At 34.9% G+C, this 18,776-nt stretch overlaps 2 protein-coding genes across 2 annotated transcripts in view; one reads left to right on the top strand and one right to left on the bottom strand.

The window, feature by feature from the left end:
* The window catches only part of LOC126852792 (uncharacterized), a 194,915-nt gene that overhangs the window by 175,420 nt on the left and 719 nt on the right, over positions 1-18,776 (bottom strand). The gene's annotated exons all lie outside the window — the stretch shown is intronic.
* The window catches only part of LOC126852778 (beta-galactosidase), a 108,201-nt gene continuing 89,560 nt past the window's right edge, over positions 136-18,776 (top strand). Inside the window, exon 1 of the mRNA XM_050597929.1 lies at positions 136-480. The gene's annotated coding sequence lies outside the window, so the exon portion shown is untranslated. The remainder of the gene's footprint in view (positions 481-18,776) is intronic.

The following is an 18,776-nucleotide window of genomic DNA, read 5'->3' as shown; positions in this document are numbered from 1 at the left end:
CTGTTATAGTTTTCGCATGCCATAATATATATTTCGAATGTTTGTTAAAGTAATTTCGAATTTCCATTGTCTACGTTAATCACGTGAAGTTTGCCGGGCTTCGCCCGTTGCGACACTTCGAGAATCGCAAGATCGCTTCTCGATAGATCCACAGTCTGTTGCAGATGCCTTTAACTCGTATCGAATCGTTCCATCGCGCATCTTCCGCGATTGTTTTTATGTACGAAAAGCGAATCACGCGCGCGAAAAGTTATCGGGAGTGTCTCGCGTAAAGTGTCATACGTATCATGTGTCAAATAGTGTGAAACACCTTGTGCGCGAACAGTACATTACACGCATAATTGATGACATCGATATCGAAGATTATTTCACTTCTACGTGTCCTGGGAAATTGTCCACGATCTTCGTATGTTTCAAGATATCCTTTCGTCGAACTACAGCGGAAATGACTGATTGTTTATATTGACGCGTGATTATCCGGTGAGTACAAACCGTCGTTTTGATTGATATGAACGATATTTTATCTCTTCTTCGTGTGGCAGAAAAATAATGATTTTGCTATTGACATAATTTTTTGATTTAATAAGAAATATTGTACAAATAGACAAATCTTTATAATTTTCTCTCTTTTTATTTGTATTTAAAATTATTATTTTTTTGCCTTATTTTTTATTTTATACAAAATTATATATATGATCTGTGTTTGGTATATTTCTTGGCTTAGTCGATAATAAAGCCAAGTCGATACATTATCATCGACAATCGGCCATATCAAGTAACTTCAATTATCTATTAAATCGTGGAAGCTTCTTATCCGAGGAGCTATGTGGGAGATCTGCAATAGCATTTTATCGACGACAATTATATTCTCGAGATATCAAATATATATGTCTGCAAATAATAAAGTACATAGCTATACATGCAAATATTTCCAATTTAACACGTTATATTCACAGTTTTCTATAATCGCATTTTTTCTATTATTATATTATTAACTTATATTATTTCAATGTGAATCTGAATTTCCTTTTTCATACATGATTTTAATAAAAATAAGAAATGATTAAATCCTTTTTTTTTTTTTTAATAGAAATTGATTTACTCTTTCATGTTTTTATCACGCGTACCTATTATTCGATATTTTTATATCATATTATTATGATAAGAAAATAAATGTCAGATATTAAAGTTTCAAAACATTAATTTCTACTTCAAGAATCTTTTTTTTTCTTTTTGATATGTCGGTTGTTGATGAAGTTCATATACTTTTCATTTAGTATATCTATATATATATATATATATATATATATATATATATATATATATATATATCATACTTTTCATTTAGTGTATATATATATATATTTAAGGAATTTTTATTTTTGAGGGACAATCTCTATCCCTCTTACTAAGAATGATAAACTATGAATCGAAATGTTTTTCTAACGATGCAAATAACATTTATGAAAATTTTCTCGCGTTATTTTCGAAGCCGCGTCTTTTCTCACGACTGTTCTCATATCTCTGACTGCGAACATTGTCTTTCTTTTTTATCACATACGCGCTTAAGCATCAATGATCGTACATACAAATGAGCGCAAACGAGCATTTGAGCGATATAGAATAGCCAAAATTGTCATTAAGCCCCGTGGATGGTTTCCCATTGGGACCCGTGGGATTTCCCGGCTGCGTATCGCGCACGTTCACGCGACAGCGCGTGTACGCGTGTAGGCCTATCTATAAAAATATTTGTATGTGTGTGTATGCGTGTACCTCGATTCCCCTGATTCTTATATCGATCCGACAGATCTGATATCATCCAGCGTTATCCCTTGGGCTCGCACTCATCTGCCGACAAAAGAGCATCTGTGCGAGCCGATCCGTAATGCTCTTGCAACCTGTTCACAAGTAGCTTGCCCTATACGCACAGCATGAATTCATTATCAGTCTAGTATAAACATATTGCCTGTATGGATAGGGCGCTGTCACTCAGCGGAACCGTCGAGTTTCTGATCCGAGTCATTTCTGTGTATCGTAACTGTGATCTTAGTGTATTAGTTTTCATTACGAACCGCGCGTCCACATGATAGAAACGAGACTGACAGATTCAATGAGTGCTATGTCATTTTGTTTATTTTAGGCGTGAAAAAATACACAAACACACCCTCTCCCCCATACTTTATATTTTAAATACATTTAAAAATGTCAGAATATACACATATACAAATATATCATTTTTAAATATATGTAAAATATAAAGTATTTTTTTTTTTTTTCGTAAAATAATAAATGTTAAAATATGAAATATTAAAAATATTAAGTAAAAATATTAGTATTGATTTTTCGATAAGTACTTCAATACTTTTTTTACACGCGGAATAATATATGAAATAAAAATCAATTCATATAAGAACACAGAATTTCATGAAAGTATGCATACAATATATAGAGTATTCAATTTATCCGTTTTCTATAAATTTAAAAAAATAGAGCCATTAGTATCTGTTTAACAGCTTCTTTGTTAAATAAAAGAAAATATTTTAAATCTTTTTGCATATTCCGCTTATGCTAATATCTCGAGTAACTCGATCTATTTCCAAAGATAAAAGATTTTTGTTATTTATGTCATTCTTACCTTTTAAAATAATGTCATTAGCAATGATCGGGAAACGAAGCCGGACAATAATATTTGATGACATTGCTGCAAGTTTTCATATTTTAACATTTTAACGAATAACGCGCGCGACGAATCTGCTACAGGGACACGATTGTTTTTATCATAGGCTTAGATACGCGCACACATACCTGTCGGTTGCATCTATGTGTGCATGCAGTAGCGCGTGTGTGGTCAATCCTGACCTGGCTGTGTATACAGGACTGCGGTGGCAGGTGACGGCGTGTTGTGAGCTGCATAATGAATAATGCGAAAGCCGAACCACAAGCCGTTCCTGTCCTTCCACTTGGCTGACTGAATGACAGCCAGTCTAGGAAAAACCACTGATTGGCTGTACATGCCCCCGACTCTCGTGCTTGTCACATTCTGTATGTGTCTACCTGCGATCGAAATCAAGCTGCACGACGAGACTTGATTTTCGTATTTCTGGGACACGCTATCGGCGAATTCGCGATGGATTTTGCTAAGAAGCGTCGTCGACGCTTGTAAGGAGAGACGAGAGATGATGAGAGATGAGTATTAAAAATAACATTGCCTCATGTCTGAGATACCAAAATTTATTAGATTATTATCTCCGGAGTAGAAGAGAGATTAAGCGCTATTTTATTATACCGCAATGACTCGTTACTTCTGTGCTTGGTGAAAAACTGCAAATAGCACAATGAACGAAATTCTAAAAATGTCTTCTTATAAAGTGTAAGGATGATTCGTTATTGTTAATATAATTAGGAGTGAAACAATTTTATATGAAAAAATAGGTCAACTATTTGTACAAATGGCCGCTTATTTTCTCCTTAGTTTCAATAATTTTAATAAATTTTGGTAACGTCTATGGTATTTTTAATATTTACCATTGTTTTTACTTAGATCATCGATGACGTTTTGCAAAATTCATTGTTATCAATAATGTATAAGATGTCTCTTTAGAAATCAGTCTCGTAAATCGATCAAATCTTATCATGCAGTTTGATTGTGATTGTACAAGTAATTTTATTTCCAAGAATATTATATTTAGTAATTGAAAAATTGCTTATATCATTCCTTCATATTATTTTTCTTGATGAATAAAAAAATCGAAAATTATAATTATAAATACATTCTATATAATTTGACAACCGCTTATTAGAAAACTTTTCAAATTTATTATTATATATAACGTATCTAATAGCACTTGAACAATGATAATAACTTTTCATTACATACAACGAAGCAATCCTTGCGACACAATAGTTTTAGGCCGATTTAAAAGGGTTTCAAAGTGTTGGGATTTTACGAGCTAATCCCACTCGATTTAGCACTCGAAAGATATTTCTAATGGGAACGGACAATGGGTTGTGAAACGGCTTGACCCTTTGATTGCATTAAAACAGAGTTTAATACTTCACGCATAATCACGATTATGAGATGTATTTGGTACGGTATTTATTAATATTTTTCAAGATTCCATTAGTCTTTCGAAGATTGCTCCATATTTGTAAATATTTGTTTCTATTAGCAATATATATATATATATATATATATATCCTTATCAAATTGTCAATTATATAATTTTTATAATATTTTATTGAAACCCAAATATGTCGATAAAATATGCCAAAAAATGTCGGTTAATATAAATAATATTAATTTTTTATGCGCGAAGTTAGAATTAATTAGAAATAATTTTGTTTAAAAAAATTCTAAGTACATATATATTAAATTAATATTTTAGTGTACAATATTATCGTTAAAGAATTAAATATTAAAGCAATTAAAAAATCAATAATAAAATTTGTACCGTCGAATGAAGAGAATGATGATAAGAACGAAAAATTTCAAAATCAGTAAAAAGATAATCCAATACTTAGGATCCGATGTTAGGATCGATTTAGCACTATGTCTTTAGCACAATATTTTCCCCTCGGTTTACTAGCTAATTATCGTAAAGCAAATCTCCGATAATGAATCCATGAAATGAAATACGTTTTTCGATATTTATCTCGCATCTTATAATGGTGGGTAAAAGTGGTTCTCCAAAAGCTTTCGCTCAAAATTCTTCTTCCGTATCTGCATGCTATCGTGCTTTCCGTTTCCTAGAACACTCCTTCCACGCAAATTGGGGTCAACGTGAATACTTAATGGGAAACTGTGGTCGAGCAGGAGTCAAGGTGCAGTGATGGGAGGTAGAGAGGAAAAGGCCGTTTGCCGTTCGCCCGGCGTGCCAACTTAGTTAGGCTGTCTAATCAAACGACTTCACACGGTACATCGGCGATGATGTATGCAAAATGGTTTCTCTCGTTTGCGAGAATTTCTTAAAATCATTCACTTCATACACAATCAAGATGTAACACGATCGCTTCCGACATTTATCGCGACTTATTCAACTCATATAATTTTTTTATACTATTTTATGTTTCATTGTTAGCACAAAAAAGCATTTAGAAATAACACGACATGTAAAATCCAATTATAAGATTATGCCAAGATCAAATTAATTATATAAATTGTTCAATTATTTCAGAATCGAATTAAAATTAAAATAATATAAAAATAAAATTATATAAAAATTAAATATATGTATATGTATAGAAATTACTTTACACAAAACAAAGCTGTTAGGTACTTAATATACAGTTGATGACAAATTGAAAAATATTTTGATGAAACAAAGGCGGAATATATAAATATATACATATATATATATATGTATAAATGAGATCTTCCCAAAACTAGCCAATTAAATGGAATAAGTTTGAATATTATTTTATATTTTGCGATAAAGTATACGATACACGCAGCCTCTAAGAGTTTATCTTGCATATATCGTATATGGAGAACGACTCTATACTGAAACAGAATATCAAGAGAGATTGAATTACTCGCATAATAGAGAGTCGTGAATAAATTATCTTAAAGAAGATAAAGTTCCTTTTTTACTTTAGTCAACGCCTTTATCGAATTATAAATAAGCCAACTTATCCTTGGCAGACCATACAACACATTACGAGGCCTGTTAATATTTATATTAGGATAGCGAATATGGAAATAGATGCACTTCGTATTCTAGTCTTCTATGAAGATTTCGTTGCAACACTCCAGTTAAAAATGCAACATCTTTCTTCGTTACTTTTATTTCTCTCAGTTCTAACCGTATCATCCCAACATTCGAAATACTAAATTAACAAACTGCTTTTAAAAATACAGTCTTGATGTAGTAAATTTTCCTCAAGTTACGTATAATGTAGATGACTTTTTAGCGCGAATATAAAACAATAAATTATCACAGACTTAATACTCTTTCATTTTGCTTAGTTTTTATACGCTCTGCGCTGTTTGTATGAAAAAGTATCGCAATTTCAATATTTATATAAAAAGTTAATTCATAGAATCTTAATAACGCATTTGTAGCTTACGTAAATTAAATCAATAAAAAAAAATTCTATTTTGTTCAGCTAGTTTGGAATAATCGCTTTAAATAATATTTTTAATACAGACGTTTAGTATCATTGTTGATTAAACAAAGATATCGAATATTTATTTTAAAATTATTCAAAAAAATTCAGCCTTGCGCGGCGGCGGCGCACATAACGACGCTGGTCGTTACGAAACCATCCATTGCCAGTGTAATCGTGAAGGAAAGATGACGCTTATCCTCTAATACAACATTCCGGCCATCCTCGCCATCGTGGTCACTGCAGTCGCATTAGTTAGGACTAACAACGCTGGCGGACAATCAAAAGCTGATGGGCCATGATTCGCTATGATAATGAACCATGAATATCGCATGAGGCGAGCGAGCTGGGGACGCCAACTCCTCGCTTCGCTCGCTAGGCTCCATACCCGTAGCCAATGGTCGGGGTTAAAGGGAACTGAGGTGGGAATATGAAGGGATGGGCAGAGAGAGAGAAAGAGAGGGGTGGGAGAGGGAGAGAAAGAGAGGGCCGAGGCTATCGATGCGCGGTAATGCTTCTGTTGACGCTCGGATTAAAGTCCTTTTCGACACACACGCAGAATGTCACTTCCGTGTACTATGCAAGTATCATTATCGATATAATTTCCCGCGAGTAAATAAAAATCTTTATGTTTGGCGCATCGGTGAAACGCGCTCCTATGATGCGGTTACGATTCCAAAGAGGTTGCTAAATTGTAGTTCGTCGTTATTGATCGAAGAGTCGGCAAAAAAATAAATAAATAAATAAAAAAATGTCTTTTGAATAGACGTCGAAATTACGTTAGCGAAAGGAAATTTTTTTCATGATTATTTTCGCGAGAGAAAAGCCGTACATATTATAATGTTAACTTATAATGATTCGCGCACAGACTCGGAGATTCTTGTGATCTCTGCATCACACGAGCGCAACATCCCAATTATCGTTTCGATCCGAGCAATCGTGCGTGTTCTGATCGCGAGATATAGCTGAAAGCTCTTTGAGACCGCATATCCAAGAGACAAACGTTTCTGATTTACGACGTCGAGCCTCGGCTTTCGCTTGTTCATTATTGATCGTTCGTTTATGTTCACTCCGATGCCGGACAAGTTCGAGATATACTCGCGGCCTCAAACGGACCGAAAAATTGAAGTCCGCGCGTGTGAAAGGAGGGCAAGTGTTAAATAAAATAACGCGTGGCCAAGAGAAGAAGTAAAGGTGGAGAAAAATAAGGGTCAGGAAAGACGATCGGGATGGTGAGGGGAGAATGAGAGGAAAGGGGAGGGGAAAAAAAAGAAGAAGGATGGAAATACGTTTACGCGCGTTTTTGCAGAACTAGCGGCGTGTAAACATAAATACGTATCTATTTACGAGCGAGAAGAGACACTACGAGCATAGAAATGACATTCGGAGGAAACTGCGTTTTCAGTGTAAGAGCGAAGAGTAGAAATTTAGAATCTCTATATTAGTTGCCAGGCACTAGCTTGATAATAAGACGATAACATGTTTAGGATCACTGTTACATTGTAAGATAAATATTTAAGAATAAATGTAAATAAAACAAGATAAGGGTGTCTTGCTACAAATCAGCACCATACAGTCGAAGAGAAAGATGTATATAACTTTTCAAAATTTCAAATTATTTTATATATTTTGGCATTACTGTTGCATACTTTTTATTATAATTTTATCTTTTTTAATTTATTTATCTATTTAAATTTTTAAAATATACTTTGAAATTTTAATTTTTTGATTGAAAATAATATCAACTGAAATATTCTGTATATGTTTGGATATATATTTTATTGATAAAAATTTTGACTGCATGACTACGATATTAGCTTTTCTTTAAAAAAAGAAAAAATAGCATTTTTTTAGTAATAAAGCTATTTTATAATGATCTATTTATTATTAACTTTTCTATTTATTTTGAACATATTATATATCATATTTTTTTCAATTGTATTTAGAGATACAGCATTAAGGAGCAAATATATTCAAAGAAATAAGTTTTTAAAATAAATTATTTAAAAATAAATATACTTATTTTTTAGTAAAAATTTTTACTCTTGCATTTTGTAATTTTTTAACGCGTTGAGTGTTATGTAACGAACATTGTCGCCTGCTACGATATTCAACGTTATTAAGCCGTCGATTGCCGCGTCAAATATGCTACGTATATTACAACGCGTTATTAACTTATTATACTGTAAATATTGATTAATAAAACTTTTCATGTTTAAGTCTCATTTATTTTCGATAATCATTGTTTCTTTATTTTAATAATACATCAATTGATCTCAGTAAATGTAAGAGTCAATATCATAAATCAAAGAAGATTAACAAAACGTGAGTTAAAATTGTTGTGTATAATTGTTGTAATATTATTGAATTATGTATTTTAGTTAATCTCACTTCAAAAGCAGTTAATGTTTTTTAATTAGAATTATTAGCTGAAAGTCGCAATTAATAGGAATGACATCATTGATCAAGGTTAATAAAAATGGAAACGTGTGGCTCGGAATTTGCGGTAGTTTATTTCGCGAAAGATGGACCATCTCAGATAGAGATCGATTGAGAGAGAGGAGGCACGCCCTTTACGAAAATATAATACAAATATTTCTTTTCCTCGGTGTTGTGATCTGTGTTAATAACGAGACAAGCGATACGTCGAGTGGAGAGCCCGGCGAGGCCAGCTACGGGATCGCGGGAGAATAAAAGGGGAAAGAAGTGGCGGTGGGCCGTCGGCGCCGCGGAATATGCGTGCACGCAATGCTCTGAAGGCTAGAGTGCGTGCGTGCGTGCGTGCGTGCGCGCGCGCGCGTGCTCTATAAGCATCATACCACTGTTCAGCCGCCGCGTTTCGGAGCAGCGACGGCGAAGCCGAATGACTGAGCGAGGGTGCGGGCCCGCGTGGCCCGCATTGGCTGCTGAATTATATATGAATGGAGCGTAAGGGCTGTTGCCTAGCAACCGCATACACCGCGTTAAGACAAAATGGAGAAGCACGCAGCATCCGCGGCTGCCACTCTGCCCCGCGTCCCTCTCTCACTCTCTCTCTCTCTCTCTTTCTCTCCCTCTCTCTCTCACTCTCTGTCTTTCTCTTTTCAAATTTTTTATTCTTACTTATATCGCTTATGCGTGATCTTGGTTGATCCGTTTTGGACGAACAATTGTTTGACGAATTATCGAGATCAATTCGATATTGAAAGATTGATTCGCGAACGGTCATTGATTGCATTCTTGAATCAAGAGTTGAATAATGGGTATAGTTCATTAGGTTGGCGCAAAACATTTGTTATTCTTTTATTAAGTTCTATCTTAAGCAAAGTTACTGATTTGTGAGTCTTGAAAATTGAAAAACTTCTTTCCAACTTTAGATTATACATTTTCTTTTTCGAGTAAAAATGTAAAAAGAGAGAAGAAGAGAAAGATCTGGAACCGAAACTATCTTCTCTGCGTTCGTTCGATTAGAACGTACGATAGTGGTAGATTTGATCAGTTCGGTCTTTTGTACAAATAAAAATCAAGCAATCGCGGCTTAATCCAACGCGCGTATTGATTATCCCGATCATAATTTTAGCGAAAGAATAATTTACTTACGCGGGAAAATAAGTTCGTATTTCGAAGCAACGAGCACTGGCAATGCACCGCTTCTTTCCTACATTAACGCGTTATTTCGCGCTCTTTTTTGCATCCGCTATTTCTGCTGTTTTACGTGCGTGAGTATTAAGCTGATAAGTAGACGTATATTTGACGGGAGCAATGCGCCTCCATTAGCAAGCACTACGCCGATCCCTCCAACCCCTCTTCTCCCCCACACCCCGCTCTCCGACCATTATATCTGAAGTTCCTATATAGCGTAGGATGAGCCAGGTACCATTATTATGCCGAAAGTGTGCATTATTCGCCGCTCTTTTCTTCGGCATACACATATACGAGTACATTCTCTCTCTCTCTCTCTCTCTCTCTCTCTAAAAATTATATGCTATTAATCATTTCGTGAAGCTATCTAGACTTGCTAACAATAAGAAATATTAATAATATTATCGATATTTGAATTATTATATTTTATATACAAATAGACTTTAAATCTTTAGCAAATACTATAAATTTTGTATTTTGTAAAATGTAAAAACATTTCATTAAATTTTTAATCTATAAAATTGCATTGATTTTTTTAAATAAAATATAATATTTTATTGGCTCTACAAATACATATATGTACATTTTTCATAATAAGTTTGCGGTCTCTGACAAGTAAGTTAAACGCATGGTGAATCACCGTAGATAAAGTTACGCTCTTCTTTTACGGAAAGGACATTTCCTCTTACTTTTTCTCTCTTCTTCCTAATCCATTTGAACTGATCTCGCAACCTTTTTCACCCACCGGATCACATCACAGATCAGCGCTACGTCTTGGTGACACATATCAGAATAGCCGGTAGTCCCCATACGGCTACGCCAAGCCGATCATCTCAAATTACAAAGAGTATTGGAAACGGATTTATTTCGGCGCCCTTTTCCATTCTATTATGGACTTAATATGATGTAATATAAAATCCAGAGAGATATATATCTTCTTAATGTCTGACCGTCTCAAGTGAATATAAAATATTTTTCGCATCAATATATGTTTATGGAAAAGTTACCGATAACAAATATCTTTCGAAAATTTTTAATTTTCTTTCTAATTGTGTAAAATATATTCAGTGATTCACCATGCGCTTAATTTACCTATCAGAGAGCGCAGATTTATAATGAAAAATGTATGTGTAGAGTCAATAAAATATTGTTTTTTATTAGAAAAAAAAAATTAATGCAATTTTATTGATTAAAAATATAATAAAATTTTTTAAAAAAAGATTCTTTTTATTTATATTATATCTACACACATCTTGCAATGATGTGAGCAGACATTCTTGAAAAAGATATGTAACGCATGTAGGAATATTGATAACGGAAACGCGCCTGCAATTACACGGGAGTATGTATTACGAGAGAAAACGCGTCCGCCGCGCAAGTCAGATTAAAAGGGTAATAATCAAATATGGTACACTTAATTCCACTGTATCCCCACATAATTCCATGGAAAATACATTTCTCCCCCAATCTGAAGACCCCCCATCCGGGCTGTTAAATATAATCTGGTACCGCGTTTGTTACTTCTTACTCTCTTCCATCTCCTCCTCGCAATATTCGGAGTTTCCTCGCGTAGGCTTTGTAGGCGCAGAACAAGGGGTTAACCTCGTGCATTATTCAGCCGTTCATTATATATGAATAAATTTTCGAGTAATGCCGAGATAAAGCTGCCAAGTTTTAGGTACCTGCCCCGCTTGAATATTTAGGAGACACTGTCACGCAGTACCGTTATGCTCGATCTTCTTCTTAACTTTCGCAGATTCATATAAGATGTTTTTCGCCGATACCCGTTAACCGATATTTTCTATCATTTTTAAAAGTATCACCTGTTTATGTATATTACAGGTTCTTTGTAAAATTTTATATTTCACTTTGATATCTTTGAAACGCTATCTCTTCGAATCTTAAAATTGAAATTCAAAAATTAATTGACCTCTTTTTGGTGAAGATCGATTTTAAACGGTGCGCTTCTAGCATATAAAAGCATTTTAAACCGTTTTCTAAACTTTCCGAGTATACTATATGTTACATAAGGCACAGCATCACCACGAGCATGAGATACGATGCGGAGAACGTCGCGCGCACAGAGTCGATAATCATTACTCCGGACTAATCTAACGTAGCGGATAACGGGACGGAATAATAGTAGACGGGGTCAATAGGAATTCGACGACGGAAATCAAAGTGAGGACACTTAATTGTGCAGAGGAACGACAGCGAACGAGAGGTGGAACGACAAGAACGTCTGAAAGAACGCGCGAATGGAGGGACGGCGACAGGTAAAAGTCGAAAGGGGATAGATACACGCGGTCTCGAAGGGGACAGGCGAGGGAAGAGACGGCAAGGGATAGATGGGTCGAAGAGTCAGATCACACAAGAGGATTTCAGGCGACGGAAGTGGAAAAAGAATCATGACTGCGAGTCCGGCGACCAAAACGGACATATTCGATATACGCACACATACGTGTATACGTAACACATGTACACACACACACATATAGGCACGGATAGATAGAACATGGGCCAGGTTGGCGCTACCGCAAGTCAAGTTTCAGAGACCGAGCAACCGTAGTTTTCCTTCTTCTAATGTCACGTCACTACCTAGAAAAGAAACGCATTAATCTTTTAAGAATATTGGCTGCCTGGCCCGCGCGCAGTAATTCCCTGGGTAAACCGACATTACCTCGTTTGACCATTCCTGTGAGTTTTATACACGTACTTCCACGAGTATCCACGTCGCGACGTTGCTTTTATTTCGGCACTGTAGTTTTTACGGTTGCAAAATTCGTCATGCACCGCTACAGTTGATCGCTATCATTTGAATCAAACTCATTAAAATGTACGAGAATTCGGAATGAGAACACAATCTTCCCGGAAATTTGATTAAGAATGTAAAAATATTTAGTACGTATATTTATATCTTTATTACGCGGATATTTATAGAAAAACCAGATAAGATAAAAAGAATATTAAATACTATTAGATTAGAAAAAAAAAATTATGGAATTAAGTTTTATAATAAATATATTTTATAATTCGAAAAAGAGATTATTCATTTAGTTTGAAAGATTATCGATCGTTACAGATATGTTTTCTACAAAAATATAATTTATGTAAGAATTTCGGGAATTTATTTACGTGAAACAATAATCGCGATGAATAACAATGTCAATAGTTTCGAAAACTATCAAAAAAAAAAATAAAAAAAGAATATTTATGATAATTATACATTTATATATATATATAAGTATAGTTTACACGAATAAAAATATGAAAAATCAATCATTAATAAGTATGATTTAAATATTAGATCTTTTTCCATGCAGGATATCCGAAAATCACTCGGGAAAAGTCATTAAATTTTTAAGAATATCGTCATCTGTAATTAATTTATGATGTTTAATGAATGCGATCAATTTTAAATATTAGACACTATTTTACTAGCTGCATAAATCAGAAAAGACTCGTCATCTATCATACTATCAATCAAGAGTTTAATCATTTATCCTATTATTTGACAAACGGATATCGATAGTCCGTTCAATGCCAAAGTAGCCTTTAACATTCGATTTTATCGAAACGGAACTTATATGCGCATCGATCAGAAATTATAAGCTGTTGTGGTGCTTTTGATAACGGAAGTGACGCGATTATCGGTCAAAAAACAAAAAAAAAAAAAAAAAAATAGAAAGTGTTAATAAGATACGGCGCAGGGTGATCTTAAAGTAGTTAGAGAAAGAGAGAAAGAAAAGTACAGGCGGGGTGGGTTTCGATATATTATATTTTGAATACATATAAAGGGGGCTACAATACGAGTTTTTGCATTATACGGAGATTATCAACCTGTACGAACCCATTCTACACTGTTCAAGAGATAAAGGCAGAAAGAGAAAGAGAGTGAAGGAAGGAGATAGCATATGATGGCACATAGAGAACGAGGGAGACGCGTGTGGTGAAAAGTAGGGTGGATCGAGAGAGTGACGTGGGGAAAGAGAGAGAGAAAAAGGAAGGAGAAGGGGATTCTCTCGTGCCGAGTTGGTGGCGCGGGGGCTCGGATAAGGCATACGAGCACGTACGCGCTGCATCCTCTTGGGACACGGCCGCTCTTTATGCTCGATATAATACCGCTCTCTCAAAACATGCATACTTCTCTACGGTTCTCTTAACGTGTACGTCGCGACGCGACTAGGCGTTTCGAAGCGATGGGGGCGTTTGGATGTCTGCGTGTGCGCGAATATATGTGTGTATATATGATGCAACAATATAAAACACTCTACTGATAGATGGATAGACGTGTGCATGGCCAAGCATGTGTAACCTCGTAGTGTGTTAGACGCGTGCGTGTGCACATACTTGTACGGGGAAATAGGCGGATGCCTCGCATGTGTTTTTTGATGGACGCGCGACGCGATATACACAGAGTTATCTGCAGAAATTTATTTGACAGCCGGGCTGAGCGTCTTAATTCTCTAACTTTTCGAGTTATACTCTTGCGAGATCTATTTTCTCATGCCAAAGATAAATAACTCTTTAGGAAAACATTATCGCGGAAGATAATTAGTTCGTTCGGTGAGTATTTCAGAAATTGCGTGGAATGATTGATCGGCTAACACATTGTTAAATCGAGGAACGCGTTAACTATATTGCCGAATTTTCATGTCGCGATTTAAAATGCAACAATTAGAACTACTTCTAAGTCATTACAAAACAAACTCTCCTCGGGCTTTAGTCCATTAAGCCGCGATATTGGGTGAAATATCGCAGATGAACGGGATACAGAGGGGAGGATAGGCGGAGGAAGGAAGGTTGGAGGTTTTCTCTTCGATACATTATACGCTTTAAAGCATGTATCGTCGTTGGAAAAAAAACTTCTCTCTCTCTCTCTCTCTCTCTCTCTCTCTGTCTTCGTGTCTTCGGTCTTATCCTATTACAGTCAAGCTTGGCACTTTCTAGCTAAGTCGAAGACAAGACCCCTTCGCTGCTCCCATTTAGTAATCCCCGACGTTGGCCGGGAGTTTACAAGGAATATTTAAGTCTCCCGCTAAGCTAGGATTAAGCGAAGGCAAACACTTTGATTAGCGAAGACGAGCTCTTGTGTTTTTACCTTATGGCGGCGTCTTTCAACCGCCACCGGCAATTGGGCCCACGGATTAACATTAACAATTCTCGGTAATCGTAAGAGGCGTAAGGTAACGCCTTAGAACGCGGAAAAATAACCCCGTAAATTCGTCAAATGTTTAATGTGAATTATAAGATATGTTTTGCTCTTATGCGGACGCCTTAATAAATAATTAAGGCACATATCAATTATGTGAACGTTATTAAGAGAAATAGATTTTATAAATATATTACTTGATCAAAATTTAGTGTCAATTTTTTTGGAAATTCATTTAATTAATTTAATTAAACGTCTTCTCTCACTCTTTAATTTTTATTAGATATATTTTATTTGGTCCTAGATAAAATATATATAATTAAGATTTAAATAAAAATTTAGTTAAAATCATAGCAGAATAAGGTTTTGTTATTTATTTTCATCCATGAAGTTTAATTGTGCTGAAAAGTTTTTCATTTTTAACTATTTGTAAAATCTGTTGTAAAACAATTATTCATTTATATAGGATGTTCACTAAAACATGGTAAAATCAACAAGAGAAAATGATTCTTTGTGAAAAAAGCAAATAAAAAATGTAGATTATTTTTTTCAGAATAACCAATGTGAATGACCAATAAAAATATCTATTTTACATTTTTTATTTATCTTTTTTACGTGCAACTTTCTTGTTTGATTGTATTACAATTCATTGGATATTCTGTATGAATATTCTGAATTGAATACAATTATTTTTTATGAAAACATGAATTTTCCAATAATATAAAAAAAAAAAACGATATTTTATGGCATATTTTGTGTTAATCATGCGTATTTGCAAAACGTGAAACAATCATGCGATAATTTCACAAATCTCAATAATATTATTCAATTTTTTTTACATCCTTCATTCGCGCGTAACTCTGTTTAAATCAATTTTCCTCTCTCGGCGAAACTGGTCTTAATTTTTCGCTTTACGGAGCTACGATGTTTTATAATAACGTGCCAACTAAGACAGCGGTGGGCAACGAGGGTGGAAGAAAGTACTCTCCTGCGGCGACAAAAAAGTTCATATTTTTTCAATTACGGGACGAGCGAGGAAGTGAGGGTAGATTCTCGTTGAGGCGAGAGGGTCTTTCGACGCCATTAACACTCTCGTAAAAATACCAAGGACCGTCATCCTTGTCGCATCAACTCTTCCATTTAAATATGAAATCAAGCACCGGTGCAAGTTGGACAGAAAGTATCTAATAATGTTTGAAAATACATTTTTCTTGCATTAGTTATTTAAATTAATGTACGTGTCGAAAATTTTCAACTGTTTATCCGTCTTTTTAATGTGACATAAATTTATTTTAAAAAATTCAGATTTGAATATAAAAATTATAACATATTGACATTTTACGATCAGCTAAAAAATTTCGAATTAATTGGTTGAAAATTTTAGGATATTTTTCATCGATATATGCTTTGTTTTAAATAAATACTTTGTTTTAAATAAATAATTCCGAATAATCTCTTAGATACAGAACGCGTCAGATGTAAATGCGGTCCATTGACTGCAAACGGACGGAGTCTGACCGGGGTTTGACATAGCGTTCCGCGATCTCTGCATTTTCCCAGAGAAATCGAAGACACTCGCGTTCGGTAAACGACGAGCGACGGGCCGGGCGACAGCCGGCCATCAGGAAGGTATCCAGGAGTGTCGGCATTTGTGTCGGGCAGTTGGCGGAAGCCGGTAGGGGTGGTTTTTGGGAAGAGGGTTGTGATGGGGCCGCGTACGCGAATGCGAGAGAGAGAGAGATAGGGAGAGAGAAAGCAAGAGAGAGAGAGAGAGAGAGAGAAAGATGGGCGATTGTGTTCTGTGCGTCATGTATAATTCACGTTCATCGCTCGGGTCTCGCGTCGGCAACTCCGGGCCCTCTCCCCCCGTGCCCGTTATATCTGTTGCAGTGGCTCGTGGAGAACGATATATCCGACCCTTCACTGTCACGACATCTTGGAGACCCTTCCTTCGTCCTCACGTTCTCCTTTACTGCTTCTCCTTTCTCTCTCTCTCTCTCTCTCTCTCTCTGTTCTTGCTGAAACCCCCTCTTCCTCTTCTCCCCGCTTTTACGCACCGCGTCGCGACGCTCTCGTTCTCTCCTCGGCTCCTGCCATTCTCGTTGCGCAGCGCTACTCGCTAGCCGCACACATTCATTCCCTTTCCAGTCACATCCCTTTTTTACTCTCTCTTCCTTCGGTCAATTTTGCGTGTCAGAGAGTCTTTTGTTCAGGGGGTAGGAGGAGGAGGAAGAGGAGGAGGAGGAGGAGGAGGAGGGATAGAAGGGGCACGTATCCGAGAGCGGTCGAACAATGTCACATAACTCCCGACAATTCCGCGCTCATTTGAATCATTTATGGGGATTGTCATTGTACGGCAATAACTTTTGTGACGTGATCGCCACGACTAATATACTGTAGTTTCTTAGAAATGTTGTGCCTGTGCTCGTCATCTCCACGGTTGTCATTGTCAACGAGATTATAATACCGGGGTTTAAATATACCGGCGATAGATATATTTTATAAACGTTTGCGTTTAAATTTATCAAAGTTCTTTCGATATTTATTTAGAAATCTTACTCGACTTGAAAAGACGATTATTTCAAATAGATATGTTATAACACCGTATTTTGAATGTAAATTATGCAGAATGTCTTAACTCTTTCATTTATAAACTCTTTCAATAATTTGGAATCGATTTTTCTTTCTTAGTCAAATAATCGATTATCCAAGAATTTAATAACGTTTTTCGGTTTTTAATTTTTTGCTTGAACTATCTTAAAATTTATATGGAAGATTATTTCTTATACAACAATATTCCATTTGTGTAATTATTGTGTATTTGTATATTTTTATATTATCTTAGCTCATATCATAATATATAAGATATGATTTATATATATATATATATATATAAATATTAATAATTTGAAAATAATTTGCTGTTATTGTTGCCATCGTTGTTGCTTATTACGATGTATATGAAATGTAGATTTCAAATCAGCACACCACATATAATTCATAATGTATTAAATATCGTATGTGTAATATATTATGATATTAAAACGTTGATAATAAACAATTGTTAATAATACATTGGGATATCTTTTTATATATTGAATCTAAGTTTACTGTGTTCTGTTTATATCGCTATTGCGCCGTTCTTCATAATTTTAAAGATTATTTTTCTTTTTAAATTTAAAAAAAAAATTTTTTCTATTTTCACCAAGATATTACTAGATATTTGTTTATCAAGTCTTTTGCGATAAAATATTTAATAATATATACAGGAAAAGATTATGCGTTGAATCTTACGCAAATAATAGATATTTATAAGATATACTTTGTACGAAAAAAAAAAAAAATATAGAAATATTAATTACTATGGTACATGCAGAAAAATATTTTTAAACACATTACGTGCAAAACATGGAAAATGCAATTTTGTCCGAAAAGAGTACATTCCGACTGATTGATTCTGGCGCAGACGGTTAAATGTTCCCGAATCAATATTTAACAGCTATAGTCTGTTCTACTTTTAACTTGGTTGCTAATACGACGGTATTAGTAACTCCAGCAGAGTGACGCTAGACACTGAAGTAACTAATACCGTCGCATTTAAGGCCATTATACTCGTTCGTTCTTTTTATTCATATGAAACGATTGCATTTTAACATCAGCACTTACTAATTCAGACATTTCGGAGCGAGCATATATATATATTGTAAAGTAACAGATTATTTTGCAAAACTATTTTTTTACAATGAGCGCGTATTTGACGTCTTTGATTTTTACATATTTTGACGCGACTATATTTATGATATTTTGCTATTGAGATTATTTTTAAGATGATATTGGAAAAAAATATCATATTCTCAAAAAATATTTTAATATCTTAATATTTATATAAAAATATAAT

Source organism: Cataglyphis hispanica, chromosome 11 (assembly GCF_021464435.1).
Source record: "Cataglyphis hispanica isolate Lineage 1 chromosome 11, ULB_Chis1_1.0, whole genome shotgun sequence".
NCBI lineage: Eukaryota > Metazoa > Arthropoda > Insecta > Hymenoptera > Formicidae > Cataglyphis > Cataglyphis hispanica.
This window is presented reverse-complemented; position numbering and strand designations above follow the sequence as displayed.